The sequence below is a fragment of the Protopterus annectens genome, chromosome 5.part1, assembly GCF_019279795.1.
Source record: "Protopterus annectens isolate FY-2018-M chromosome 5.part1, PAN1.0, whole genome shotgun sequence".
In the NCBI taxonomy this organism is placed as follows: domain Eukaryota; kingdom Metazoa; phylum Chordata; order Ceratodontiformes; family Protopteridae; genus Protopterus; species Protopterus annectens.
The window spans coordinates 524,079,968-524,085,967 of NC_056736.1; the positions used below are offsets into that span (position 1 = coordinate 524,079,968).

The window sequence follows — 6,000 nt, forward strand, 5'->3', positions numbered from 1 at the left end:
AAATGTTTGGTGAAAGGACAGAGGAAAATTTTTAATGTTATAAAGAAAGAAGAAGAACTGAGAAACATGTAGATACACTGATTCCTCAGGCTCCAGTATACCTTAGTGTGAGGCAGGCAGAGGTAAAAAGAAACAGAGCAATTAATAATGGTGATAGCTCCTTGGGAACCTAAACAGAATCAGTTGGGACTGCACCTGATAAAAGGCAATTAATACAGAAATAAGAGGGTGGCTGAGGAGCAGAATTTGACTGACAAAGCTCTTTATTCATCAAAAAAAGCCATAGGAAAGTGCAAGCTCTGTTTCCCATTGAGGAACAGGAAAGGAAGAGCATTATTTTTGTATATAGGTGCTGAACATTTAGAGAAATTTGAAGCTTATTTTAAGAGAGAGGAAGAGAGGGAAGTGATATTAACCAATAAGAGTAACAAAATTCAGACCTCCACAACCAAAGATGTAGCAGATGCTATACTGGCCTACTGGGATAGGGATATGAGGACAGAAACAGTCAGACATGTAAGGGTTAGGAAAGGAAGAAAAGAACCGAGAACAGAGAGAGAACAAAACTACTCCTATTCCTGAAATAAAATTATTAGCCTTAGAAGTCTTTCATGGAATGTCAGTGGGCTATTGGATAATAAAAAAATACAGACTTGAAATTATGAAATATTTCCAGGCTGGAAATTACAATGTAATACTGTGGGAAACGCAGTTAACAAATAAGGCGTCAAAGCAATTTATAGCAAAGTCACTGGGTACAGGATTTGAAGTGGGGGTCCTAGAGGGAAGAGAGGGGTAAAATTACACTACTCAGAAGTAATTGGGAAGTAGAAATTGAGGAGTGCAAAAACGATAAAAATAGCAGATACTTACTATTCAGGGAATTTGGGACACTAACAGAATTACCATTGGTAATGTTTACTTACCACCAAAAAGTCAGGTAAAGTAGGTTAAACAGCTAATGCAGGGGATTGTAAAGTTTAACCGAGATCTACTAATCTTAGCAGGGGGCTAGAATGTAGTAAGAAGAAAGTCTGATTTGGATGGGAGCCCCAGACAAAGAGGCTAACACCTAAAGGGCTATACTTACACATGATAGGCCAATTGAATGGCTGGAAAGAACAGGCATAAACTCGAATAGAGAGTATACATTTTTGCAGTCAGATATAAAATGAAATATAGACTAAATAGAATATACATCTTTGAGGAGCATGACTGTTTGGTGCAACAACTGCATACCCACTCATGGGTGCTATTGGATCATTCATCAATTGAGCTTTGATTGGCAATGCCAAGAATTTCTAGTCTAGCAAGGCATGAGAAAGCAGGAGTAGGGTAGTGGTAAACTCTGCATTAACGGCAGCAGCTCGTATCTATAATGGAGAAGATAGAGCAAACTACCCAACAAACTGAAAAGACTGAGTTTGACAAATGGGATAAATGTAAAAAAGTAAGTAAGGGAATCCGTGCAACTTAAGGAGAAGGAGAAATGGGAGGAATGGAGATGGGTCCAAGCTCATAAATCGATGAAAATAGAAAAACTCCAGCAAAGTATACCTTACGTAATGCAGAGGAGATGGAATTCCGAGAGCTTATCAATAAATGGAAAGGTCATCAGACTGAAGAAATATTAAGGAATCAAATGGCTGTAATGCAAAAGTATTTTTCAAACACTCCTAAACAGCAAAATATATTAGCACTCATATTTTAAGACAGCCAAATGTAAGTCAGTTAGTATTCAAAACACAGGACCTAGGTGCCAGGACATTAGCAGGAAAGCTTAGGGGGAGGATGAGTACTGATTTAAAGAGTTTATAGAGGGACTGGAATTACATAAATTATCAGAAGAGGAAAGACCTGAATTACTTAAAGCTATTTCCTATTAAGAAATAAAGCAGTGATGGAATAAACAAATGAAGGATAAAACTCCAGGATGGGATGGACTTCCAACAGAGAAATGCAAGCTAGGTGGAGATGATATAATCAAGAAATGGCAGGGGATCTTTAATAAGGTGTTAGAATTCCTGTAGAAGGCAGGGATCTGACAAATACAGGGTCATATAGACAAATAGCAATCTTAAACCATAATTATAAAATATTTGTGATCATTTTAGCATAAAGAGTAGCACAAGTATTACCATGTTTGATAGATCAAGATTAATATTGTAGCTTTGTAAGAAACATGGCAGACATTTGCCAGTATACATTTAGTTAATCACATAGACAGGCAGAGAAATTAATAGTCCAACAAGTAATGATGAGCTTAGATGCAGACAAGGAGTTTGGTAAAGTGCATTGGAAATACGTATGGAAAGTGCTGTTAATGGGTTTCTTTGCTCCTTAATACAATTGCTACAAAGTCTGTATTAAGGTTCTGAGGTGAGAATTAAGTTGAAGGCAAAGTTAAAGCAGAATTTAAGCTAGAAAGCAGTACAAAACAGGGGTGCCTGCTCCCCATCTTGATCTTTGTCCTGTATTTGGAACCATCAGTGGTTAGGATATGACAGTCGTACATATCATGATGGTTAGGCACTATTAGGCAATAGAAATTAGCTATGCTTGTGGATGATGTCATACTATTTTTAACAGGATTGGATAGGGACATTACAAAACTTATGGAAGTTATAAGACAATTCACAAAACTAGCTGGATACAAAATTAATGAAGGTAAAAGCAGTAAATTATGCCGCCTCACTCAAATTAGTTCAAGAATTTCCAAGCCTTTGGGGTTATTACAAATTAAAATATCTAGGGGCCTAACTAACAAAACGTTCCAAGGTCTCACTGATAGAAACTTGGGAAAGATATAATAACTAAAATAAAATCGCTAATAAGAAAATGGGATACAGTAGTGATGGCAATGGTTATGAGAATACAAGTCTTAAAATGTATATTATGTTGATTTTAAACATGGGCCAGTCTTTTCTGTTTCCTCAAAATGGCAGAGATGGAATGAACTAACTAGGATTATAAAGAAGTTTATATGGAATAATAAGCAACCAAAAGTCAGATGGGATGTCATGCTTGAGGTTCAGGAGGAGAGAGTTCCAGCTGTGCCAGACCTTGAGAAGTATTATTTGGTAGCACAACTTAAACCAATCTACCAGCTACAAAATAATACATACAAGGTAAATTGGAAAGGTCTGTTGTTATAACTGAGTAACAATGCAGGAAGTAATGGATGTGGTAGGTTCTTGAATATGCTCTTAGACAGGGAATAGCAGAGTTGTTGTTGTTTGTCTTTCGGCTTTTCCCGGTTAGGGGTTGCCACAGTGGAACTCCGGTCCGCTAATGATTGGCAGTAGATTTTAATGAACACCGAGGTGCCAGCTCGACATCCAACGTTTAACGAAGGCACGCCCATTTACGCATGTCTTTCAAACGCCACCCATCCGCAGGGAGGACATGCAAACTCCACACAGAAGGCACTCCCTGCACTCCAGCAGAGAATCGAATGGGAGAACCTCTTGCTGTGAGGCAACAATGCTACAGCTGCACCACCGTGGCATCAACAGGGAATAGCAGAGTATTAGGCTAAATTAAGAGAAGTACAAGGGAAAATTACAAGGTGTAAAACAGGTAGCTGGTGGGATTTTTGAGCTGTATCCACTTAGATCAAATAAACTACGCACAGTTGTCAATCAAGGATTGCTAAGAAGCTGGATCCCATGGAATAAAAAAGTGGTATTCTTGGAACAGTAAGAAAGGGAGAAGAGTGAATGACCTGGAAGGATATTATGACAATATGCGGGTCTATATCACATAGTCAAAGTTTTATAATTTCGAACACGGAATGTTCTAATCATTCCATTCGAAGTTACAAAACTTCGACTAGTGATAAAAAAAAATGTAAAAAGAAGTAAAAACAAAATAAACTGTTGTAAGCAGGGGGGCAAGCCCCCCTGCAACCCCACACCCCCCGCTACTTAAATATACCAACTCCAAGATCGCACCACATTGAAATGAATGGAAACCTCCCCTTACAGACATTTCCGTTTAAACGCTCAAACTTGTACAAGTTCAAACTTATGGTCTCGACCATATGGGGGCTCGAACTTGTACAAGTTTGACTATGTGATAGGAACCCCAGTATACCAGGTAGGTGGTATGGAGTGGATGCTGTATAGAGTATTGTTATTATTATTATTATTATTAGGTATTCTCAACAAATATGAAACGCAAACAACAAGAATGTAAAAGAACAAGACATGTATAACATGGTTACTCACAGATATAAACAAAACAGTGAAGAAAATCAAAACAGGTTACTCAGTAAGTATATAAGGCCATAAAGGTAACCAAAGAAAAGAAAGCAAATTCAAAAAGTATTAAGGTGTGGGAAAAGCTGTGATCTTTAGAGAACTTAGAAAGGAATTGAAAAACAGTGTGTACAGTCTTCAAAAAATGATTAAATCCAGGACGATCTAAATATTTGGCTGGAAGTGTCTCCATAAGTATTTTACATCCCACAAACGTTAAATAAAATGTTCCCAGGAGCTATTGAAACACATTGGAGATGTGGACAACAGGAAGTAGGGTCTTGGCCCCATATCTTTTGGAGATGCTATAGATTACAAAAAATTCATGCAGATCTTAAAAAAACCTAACAAATAAAATGTTAGGGGAAAGCTGGGAACCCAATGAAGCTGATTTTCTATTAGGTTATATAAGAGAGACAAATAGTGGTGAATCTAGGCAAGAGCTGGTGTTGTTGGTATGGACAGTAGCTAAAAAGGCAGGAACAAAAAATTGGAATCAGATAATGAGCCCACAACATATCAAGCAGGAGAACTAATGAAAGAATTAAAAAAAAAAAAAACAGTTCCTGCTGTCCATAAAGGAAAAGAAGAGTAGGGACCACCAGAGACAATGGTCAGTTTGGCTAAAGGCACTAGCTAAAATAGGCCGGCTATTGGGGTGGATAAAAGAGGTAGGGGAAACCTACATGTTTGGCTTAGACCTGAGTAATGAGACAGTATCATGTGAAATTATCTAGGAATAGTGCCTATACTTTCATGCCACCGCCAAGGTCTGGAACTCTCTGCCAACAGACATAACTACCATTGAGAACTTTAACAACTTCAAACACACCCTAAAAACATTTTTATGTCATCAGACATGCCCCTGCTCTTTCCAAAACAGGTGAAATGCATTCATTCTCTAGGGGCTTTCCTTCCTGTCCCTAAAACAGGAATTTCATCTACTAACCTCTAGCATATTGGGCTAAGAGACTTTACATATTTCTACACCCTTAACTTTCCCATCCTTCTAAGCATGTACTCGCATCTAATGTTCTGATCCTCACTCTCTACCTTACTCCTACCTGATGTATATAAAAAAGATTTTGCAATCTACCACTTTATATTAATTTAGTACGTTTTATTATTGTATCTACGATCTCTGTATTTATTTTGTATTTATTATTGTATCTACCTCTCTGTACTTATTTAGTATTCAATTATTATTAATGTGTGCTTTAATAGCTTTTTTTATCTTGTTCACGTAAATTGTCTTAACTTTCACGTATCATTTGGAGCTTTTCTCCCCGGACCTCCACTGAAAATGGGTTCCTGACCCAGACAGACTTTTCTGGTAAACAAATGGTAAATAAAGAAAAAATAGATACCACTTTGACTCTGGAATCTGCATTTTAAAAGTCTGTTACATTTAGGAATCTGCATAAGAAATGTATTTTTCCTCCCTCTACTTTGTATTGTATATACTTACGTAAGTTATTTTGGGTTTATTGTCTGCAGAGCTGTTGATTAAATTTATGACTAAAAATTGCAGAGAAGGCTAAAAGAAAGTGGAATTTGTCCATTCTGGGGCTTTGGAATCTATAAGAAGTCTTTGAACAAATAGAGCAAACATTTATTTATTCACACAGTTGATGTAATTCCTCTCAAGTTCTGGTAGGTAATGGCCTGTGTCACTTATGTTTAAAATTTTGCTGGACTACATAACTTTATGGAATCAGTGACCAGCCACCAGAAACTAAGA

The 6,000-nt window shown here is 37.3% G+C and overlaps 1 protein-coding gene across 5 annotated transcripts in view; it reads left to right on the forward strand.

Annotated features, from left to right (window-relative positions):
• LOC122803500 overlaps positions 1-6,000 on the forward strand; it is a 601,463-nt gene that overhangs the window by 476,498 nt on the left and 118,965 nt on the right. The gene's annotated exons all lie outside the window — the stretch shown is intronic.